The sequence below is a fragment of the Lactuca sativa genome, chromosome 8, assembly GCF_002870075.4.
Source record: "Lactuca sativa cultivar Salinas chromosome 8, Lsat_Salinas_v11, whole genome shotgun sequence".
In the NCBI taxonomy this organism is placed as follows: Eukaryota; Viridiplantae; Streptophyta; class Magnoliopsida; order Asterales; family Asteraceae; genus Lactuca; species Lactuca sativa.
In genome coordinates, this window is record NC_056630.2 from 32,655,727 (window position 1) to 32,665,638 (window position 9,912).

A 9,912-nucleotide genomic window follows, 5' to 3' on the forward strand; every position below is an offset into this window, starting at 1 on the left:
TCAACTATTACAAAAAACCAACCCTCTCACTAACACTCTCACTCTAAGTGTTATACTATCTGTTTCTCTGTGTTTTTGGGATGCTTACAACTGAAGATGAAGCCTCTATTTATACCCATGACAGCCACCATTTGTGTAACCTTCATTAATTGTGTTCATCATAGGGTAGAAAGAAAAACTTGTCACCGTAGGTTTCATTTTGTCAACAAAGATGGCTACTGTAGCTTTGGAGACTTTGGAGGCTGGAACACAACAAATCTCCCCCTCCAGTCTCCGTCCAACAATCCTCATCCCAACTACGTCACCACATAGTTTGTGTTTCTTTTGTGTCACCACCTTTGTCAACATGTTTGCAGGATTGTTGTTGGTGTTGATCTTTAACAACTTCAATTCTCGTCCCTCAATTGCTTCTCTAAGCCAATGATAACGGATATCAATATGTTTTGTACGGGAATGGTACATCGAGTTCTTACTTAGGTCCATAGCACTCTGACTATCACAATGAATGATGTACTCTTCTTGTGGAAAGCCTAATTCTTGAAGAAACCGTTTCATCCATATAAGCTCCTTCCCAGCTTCAACGGCAACAATATACTCGGCTTCTGTTGTTGACAGTGCGACACACTTCTGTAACTTGGATTGCCATGAGATAGCTCCCCCTGCCAAAGTGAAAATGTAACTTGATGTAGATTTTCTATTATCAAGATCTCCTGCCATATCGGCATCTGTATAACCTTCCACGATTGGCTTTGCTCCCCCGTAGCATAAACATAGTTTTGAACTACCCTTCAGGTATTTTAAGTATCCATTTGACTGCTTCCCAATGTTGTTTTCCCGGATTAGCTAGATATCTACTCACAACACCGACAAAATGAGCAATATCTGGTCTTGTACACACCATTGCATACATAAGACTTCCTACGGCTGAGGAATAGGGGACTGCCTTCATCTCTTCTTTTTCTTTCTCAGAAGATGGACAATTTTTCTTACTCAACTTGAAGTGGTTAGCCAAGGGCGTACCAACGGGCTTGGCATTTTCCATGTTGAACCTTTTGATCACACGTTCAACATACTCTTCCTGTGATAAGAACAATTTTCTTGATTTTCTATCACAGATAATTTTCATGCCCAATATCTGTTGTGCTTGGTCTAAGTCTTTCATATCAAAGAACTTAGACAAATCCTTCTTCAAGTTGTTGATCATCGTTTCATCTTGGCCCACTATCAACATATCATCCACGTAGAGCAAAAGGATGACAAATTTCCCATCTGGAAACTTCTTCAGATAGACACAATGGTCTGCAACAGTTCTCTTGTACTCATGTTTCATCATAAATGAATCAAACTTCTTGTACCACTGCCTTGGGGCTTTCTTAAGACCATAAAGGCTCTTCTTTAATTTACAGACGAGGTGCTCTTTCTTTGGGACTTTAAAGCCATTAGGCTGCTCCATGTATATTTCTTCATCCAAATCACCATGGAGAAAGGCTGTTTTCACATCCATCTGCTCAAGTTCAAGATCTAGACTGGCAACTAATCCGAGTACAACTCGAATAGACATCATCTTCACAACCGGCGAAAAAATTTCATCAAAGTCGATTCCTTCTTTTTGTTGGAAACCTTTGACAACGAGTCTCGCCTTATACTTCATAGTATTTCCCTTGCCGTCTGTCTTCAACTTGAAAACCCACTTGTTTTTCAAGGCTTTCTTTCCTTTGGGGAGTTTCACCAACTCATATGTTTGATTCTTCTGCAAAGAATTCATTTCTTCTTCCATGGCCTTCTGCCAATTTGCTTAATCAATATGAGATTGAGCTTCTTGAATGCTCTTTGGCTCCCCCTCACTAGTAAGAAGGATGTAGTTTGAAGTCGGATATCTTCTTGATGGAGCACGAACTCGTTTAGATCGTCTAACTTGAGTTTCTTCGTTTGTAACTTCTGGAAATGTATCTAAAGTATCATGGGGTCGAAGCTCCCCCTTCTCAACACCTTCTTGATTTGCATCATCAACTTCTTCATCCTCTTCTTCAGTGGAAACATCATCTTTATTTTAATATATTATATCTGAAACTTTGGAGCTTTGTTGCTTGTTAACCGGTGCCTTGAAATCATAATATTGGTTTTCATAGAAAACCACATCTCTACTTCGAATAACCTTCTTTAGTTCTGGGTCCCATAGCCTGTACCCGAACTCTTTATCTCCATATCCAATAAAGATGCATGGAGTGGATTTGAGGTCCAACTTCTTCGGCAATTCACTTGATACATGTGCAAACGCCTTGCACCCAAATACTCTCAAGTGAGAATATGATATGTCTTTACCCGTCCATATCTTCTCCGGAACTTCAAAATTCAATGGAGCGGAAGGTGACCTATTTATTAGATAGCAAGATGTCAATACAGCTTCACCCCAAAATGGCTTTGGGAGTTTAGTCATGCTGAGCATGCATCGAACTTTCTCAACAATAGTGCGATTCATCCGTTCTGCTACACCATTGTGTTGTGGGGTTCGTGGGACAGTTTTTTCATGTATGATACCATGTTCCGTGCAGTATTTAGAAAACTCACGGGAATAGTACTCGCCTCCATTATCTGACCTGAGACATTTCAACTGCTTGTCTGTTTGTCTTTCCACCATTGCATGAAAATCTTTGAAGCGCTCCAATACTTGGTCATTCGTCCTCAAACAGTATGCCCATACCTTTCGTGATGCATCGTCAATGAATGTCACAAAATAACGGCTTCCACCAAGAGATTCTACTTCAATGGGTCCACATACGTCGGAGTGGACAAGGCTCAACAACTCAGAGCAGTTCTTTCTTGTGGAGCTAAAGGAAACTCTATGTTGTTTCCCGAATAGGCAGTATTCACAGGGATCCAGGGCAACGTCTTTTGCCATTGAAATGGTCTCCTTCTTTGCAAGAGTCGTCAATCCCTTTTCGCTCATGTGGCCTAGTCTTCTATGCCACAAGTTTGGTGATGTCTCTTCTTTAACAACATTGAGACATGGTTGAAGCAGCTTTGCATGGCTTTTATAAAGAGTACCATCAAGTTGTCCCCTTGCAACAACCATAACACCTTTTAACAACTTCCAGGTGCCATTTTTGAATTGATTATCATATCCTTGGACATCAAGAGCTCCAACTGAGATAAGATTCATTCTTAGCTTTGGGACATGTCGAACATCTTTCAGCACCAATGTACATCCAACATTGGTCTTTAAATGTACATCACCAATACCAGCAATGCTTGAAAAACTGGTGTTTCCCATCTTCACGGTACCATGGTCTCCGAGTTTATAAGTAGTGAATAAATCCCGGTTTGGAGTCGAATGATATGATGCAGCGCTATCAATCACCCACTCATCATCATGAGTTCCAACATGTAGGCATGCTTCTTCCTCGTATGTAACAAGGGCAACGTCTTGTGTTATGGTGACCATGGTTTCACCATTCTCCCTGCTTGGATTCTAACTTGACTCGGGCTGCTCTCGTAAGAACCTTTGACAATCACTTCTTTTGTGGCCATAATAATTACAATGATTGCAATAGCCTTCGAACCATGTATTTGAAGATTTACCTCCCTCTCGCGATTTCCCTCGATCTCGTGATTTCCTACGATCTTGGTATCTTCCTCTACTTTGACTATGTTTGCCTCTACCTCTACCTCGACCTCGGCCTCCGGTTTTGCCCCCGCCTCTTTCTTTATTTTCTGACATGAGGGCAAAAGACTGGTCTGTACCAGCTTCTCTCCTTCTAGCTTCCTCGTTCATTAGGGTGTCTGTGACCATCTCCATTGACACTTTGCCACCGGGGGCAGAGTTGTTGAGAGTCACAACAAGCGTCTCCCAATTATCTGGTAGAGAACTCAAGAGCAATATGGCTTGTTCCTCGTCTTTGAGAAACCAATCAGCAGCACCGAGCTGGTTTACAAGATCTTGGAACTGACTCGTATGCTCGATTATAGACATACCACTTCGTAACTTGTGGTTTACAAGGCGCCTCATCAGCAAGGACTTGTTGCGTGCCATCTTTACCTGATACATATTCTCGAGCTCCTCCCAAAGTTTGTACACGTTTGTCTCTTGAGAGACATGGTGAAAAACATTGTGGTCGATCCACTGTCGAATTCGTGCCACCGTTTTCCTGTTTATTCTCGTCCAAACTTCGTCTGTCTTTGTGTCGGGTTTGACGCCTTGCTTTTCTATAGGCTCTGCTAAATCTTTCAGATTAAGCAAATCTTCTATCCTTGGCTTCCACATGTTGTAATTTGTGGGCGTAAGTCAAACCATCGTAATCGTACTTGTAGATTCCATCGAAAATAATTGCAAATTTATTTTACAAATATTTCGAGGAAAAATTAGATAAAACCGATCTCTCGGTTGGATTCGGAAGCGTCAAAAATGGTGGGGTAGAATTTTTTGGGCTCAAAATATACTTTCTTGAAAAGTTATGTGCTAATTTGTAACTTTTCAAAACTATAGGGGCTAAAATGTAATTTTCGGAACTTACAGGGGCCTATCTGAAACGTTTCTGCAAACCAGGGACCTTTCTAAAACTTTTCAGAAGTCCAGGGACCAAAACAGATGTTTTCAGAAGAACAGGGACCGAACTGCAATTTTTCATAAATAGAGGGACCTTTCTGCAATTTTCTGGAACTTCAGGGGCTAAAACGCAACTTTTCTGAGCTTCTGGTCAATGATGACGTCACTGATGACGTCACTCCTTCTTCTCCGACAGTCTTCTCCGGCCACCTGGTTTTTCCGGCGAGTTTGACCAATCTTTGACCAATGCTTTGGAGGTCTTCCCGTGGTCAAAAAATCACGAAAAATATATTTTTCGAAATCCTTGAAACGAGACCTTTCTAATGGTGTACCTAGAAATCGATTTTAAGACAAAAAAATTGACGAAAAAATAGAGAAACTCGTGAATAAATCCCTGGACACCAAACCAATCTCTGATACCAGTTGTTGGGGTTGGAAAACTTTTCTATTAAACACTAAAATAGAATTACAATAGGAGGAGCAACTCTCACACTCAACTATTACAAAAAACCAACCCTCTCACTAACACTCTCACTCTAAGTGTTATACTATCTGTTTCTCTGTGTTTTTGGGATTCTTACAACTGAAGATGAAGCCTCTATTTATACCCATGACAGCCACCATTTGTGTAACCTTCATTAATTGTGTTCATCATAGGGTAGGAAGAAAAACTTGTCACCGTAGGTTTCATTTTGTCAACAAAGATGGCTACTGTAGCTTTGGAGACTTTGGAGGCTGGAACACAACAACTTTATGGAGGCCTTTTTGTAACTCTTTATTGTGTTTGTATTTGAAATAAAAACCTCAGATTCTACTTTTTTCTAAATATCGACTCTATAATATCTAATTCCTACCAAGATAATGACTTCAAGTATTGAGCATAAACATTTAATTTATATTAATATTAATTTAATAAGCTACTTATAAGGAAGTAATTAGAAAGTAATTATAACATAGGAGGTGAATAAACATAAACATAAGTTTTGGTGTTGAAACATTTTTAAGGTTTAGAGTGGTGTTTATGTTGTTAATGTGGTAAGCGTTATGAAAAAAAAACAGGTGAATGGTTTGTGGAAAACGAAAACCCAGAACATGACAAGCTTATGCAAAGTAGCAAAGGAGCTGAAAGATAAGTTTGCATCTTTCCAGATCTGTCATGTTGAAAGGGTATGTATGCATTCAGACATATTATTCCTTCATATTAGAAGTTATTATTGAATCCTAACAAGTTTATCGTATATTATATGAAATGAAAGGAGTTCAACACTGAAGCTGATGCTCAAGCGAACCTGGGAGTACATCTCCAGGGTAAGAACGTCATTTCATATTTTATTTTTATTAAGAGAGAGAGAGAGAGAGAGAGGTTTATAATTGTTGTATCTGGTGTCTGTCTACAGCTGGAGAGGTTCAGGAGGAGGTTGACAGGAGATAGTTGAAAGGAAGGTGTGTTTTTGTTGTACTTATAGCTAAGAAGGAATGAATATTTATTCTACTCTTTTATATGTAAGTCTCATTGGTATTATAACACTATAACTAAACCTCCAGAGGGCAAAATGGTAATTTTACATAATCTTTGGTCTCGTATGTTGTAGCACCTAAAGGAGGATATGAGGTTGAGTTATTTGGCACAAGAGCTAATATCAACGGATCGATTAGACCTAAATCACGGTAACCATTTTAAATTATATAAGTGCTTGAGTTATGTCTTCTATAAGGACATATTTTTTTATATATATATATATATATATATTTTAAATATAAATGTGACTGGTGTGCAATGGGAAATTGCTTTAGTATGCAAAAAGACCATGAACTGCTCTCAAGAACTTTCAACATGCAGTACAACTGAATTCAAGAATTGCATATGCTCACACCCTTTGTGGTCATGAATATGATTTTTATTTATTTTTTTATTTTTTATATTTTGAAATTTGTTTTTTTGGATAGTAAGGGTAAAATGGTCATTTAGTCTCGTTCATACGTTTTATATTCATTCTAATAAAGAAACAGACCTTACGTATACAACACATTATCGAGACAAAGATCACACTATCCATTCATCCAACAACATAACGGAAAAAAATTAAACTCAATGTCCCGTTTGTGCAAAAGACGAAAATGCCCTTACCCTCATTATAAAAAATATCCATAAAAGCTTGTCCTGTGACTCTTGTCCCATGTACAATTTACAAATGCACCCTTACATCACTTTTTTTATATGCATTTATCTTTTTTTTACAGATATGTGGCATTGGAGGACTTTGAGAATGGAATAAAAAGTTACCAAAACGCCCTTCAAGTCGACGGAAGACATTATAACACATGGTATGGCCTTGCACAAATTCTCAGAACATCACTTTCGAAAGGCTCTCCAAATAAACCTCATTGCATGTCTTAAAGGTACAAAAATACTAATACATTTTCTTTCGTCATTTTACCCTTCTCTTTGGTCAATGATCGCATTTTACCCTTCTATTTAAAAACAATGCTTGCTAACAAGGAAACAATATCTAACTTTTGTTAGACTAAATGACCGTTTAACCCTTCTATTTAGAAACAATGCTTACCAACAAAAGAAACAATATCCTACTCTCCTTTGAGTACATGACCATTTTACCCTTCTATTTAATGAATGACCATTTGACCATTCTATTTGGTAAATGACCATTTTATCATTGTATTTTGCAGGAGTCTGAAAAGTATTCCATAAGGATGCCCAACAAATGGAACTTTTCATTTGATTACTTCTATTTTGCTTTTGTGGTGTTAGCAACTCTATAATTCCATGTATAATTTAGGTGGGAAATCATCCGTTCTTATATGAAGATTTATCTGGTTATTGTTGTCGTATTATAAACATTTATAGCATTTGCCATGTCTTTTGCCTAATTGGATATTATTATATTTCATTTTAAAAATGACATTTAAAATTCAAAATTTACAAATTATTATATATATTAAAACAAAAGTATTATCTTAAGTACAACTGATCAATGGAGTTGGCACTTGGGAGTCCTCCTTGGATAAAGATGGAGCTTTCAAAGTATGTGATCTAAGGTGGAAAGTTGATGATCAATCTGGAATAACTCAAAGTATTCCCATAATCAAATGGAGTAAGGAAGTCCTAATCAAGATTAACTTCTTCTTGTGCCGAGCAATTCAACATAGGATTGCTTCAATGATGGGTCTAAGAGCTAGAGGTATCGAGAGTCAAACTACTATGTGTGGTGCATGCATAAACGAAGAAGAAGATGTTGATCATGTTTTGGTAAGGTGTCCGTTTGCAAAAGATGTGAGGGATAAAATCTTCAATTGGTGTGGCATACAAAATCAGTCATTCAATAGCATTAGTGAACTACTCATATTTGCTGCAAATTGAGGGAGGAGTCCTAAAATGAAAGCTCGATTCCATACCATTTGCTATGATCTAGTTTGGAATCTATGGAAAGATCGCAACGATCGGATATTCAATCAGGTGTTCATTAGTCATTCGTATGGTGTAGAGCAAATCAAATCAGTTCTATATATGTGGGTTAAATGTAGGGGTAAATGTGGTATCTGTTCATGGGTAGAATGGTTATCATCGTCTTTTTGTATTTGATAACTTTTATACTCTGTTATTGTTATTTGTCTTCTTCCCATTGATGGTTAGGGGTTTTTATTTTTATTAATAATATTTGTGGTTTCCAAAAAAACAAATACTTATGAATATTATATTATATGATTTTAGACTTTGGCGACAAAAACTTTGGTGACAAAAGTTTCTTATTTTAAACTTTGGCACAAAGTATAGTTTTAAGGTTTTACACTTTGGAAACAAAAGTTTGTTATTTTAGACTTTGTCCACAAACTTAAACTTTAGCCACAAAAATTTATTATTTCAGACTTTCGCCACCAAACTTTTTATGGTGGTAGATTTTGTCCCTACAATTTCATATGTTTGCACTTTCCACCCTGTTACTTGGTTGAATGCCACTTTCCACCTTCGTATTTTGTAGAATATTAATTTTACCCTCTTAGTTTTAGCACCACCATTTCCCACCTTTTACCTTTTTTGTGTTTTCGCATGTTTTCAAGTTTACCATGTTTGGTCCCTACATATAACATAAGTTACAAGAACGCTCCTTGTAATTTACGGAATAGGTCCCTATGCAGAATTATATTTATAGCAATGATGCATATGTTTTTCAAAAGTTACATAAATGACCTTCAATAATAATGAATTTACAAAAGTGAGGTTTCGTCCCTACATAGAAAATAAAATTGTGAAACGGTCCTAATAATTTACAAAAAGGGTCAATGTGCATATTTTTGTTTACAGAAATGGTCCATATATTTAAAAGTTTACAAAATTGGTCTCTCATAATATACAAATTACAAATTATGCCTTCCCCCACCCCCGCAAACTAGGGATAATATCACTAAAATTGAATTCATAGGATAATTAATAAGAAACATTGTTTATGTCACATTAAATATTAGTTGAGAGTTTAAACAATTTTTTCAAGTCATAAATAACCTGGTTGGAGGCATAGTCAACATCTTCGAGATTCATCAAGATGATGAATTTCCATCTCATTGTGATTTTGGTTTGCACGCCTCTAACATCGACAAACATTATTTTTAGTAATCTGCTTCAATTGTCCAATCTAAATCCGCCCAATAAGCAACATCATGAAGTGATAAAAACCCAACATTATATTCTTGTATGCACGTCACTGTAATTTTCACATTATTCACAAATGAAAATAAGTCTATCCCCTTTATATCTAAAAACTTCAAAAGCATATAAATATGAAAGTCTTTTCATTTTCCGCTTACCATATGATATGATATTTAATTTTTACATATTTTCTATTTTATTTGACAAATCATATGTTAATGCTACATATTTATTTATTATTTATATAATTCTAACAATACTTATATATTTTCTTTATTTATGTAATTATAATAATATTCAATTTTGGTGTTGATTTAAAGGTATAAATGAGATTATATTAATGGTAAAACTATAAAAAGTTATATATAAAATCTAATAATATATTTGAGCTAAATAAGATTATACATATAATTCGTAAATATATAAAATAAAAACACAAATATATATATATATATATATATATATATATATATATATATATATATATATAGGGTTAGGTTCATGTGAGACCATTAGATTTTGTGAGACGGGGAGACCAAATCTTGACCACTCATCTTGAATAATCAAACGCTGATATTAATTTAGATTAACCCATAAAATAGGCGGTGACATTTTTGTAAACTAATGGAACTTTGGGATTAGATCAAGACACGGAGGGGCAAAAATGGAATTTTGCACTCTTTTTCGTTCAGCACAGAAAAACACC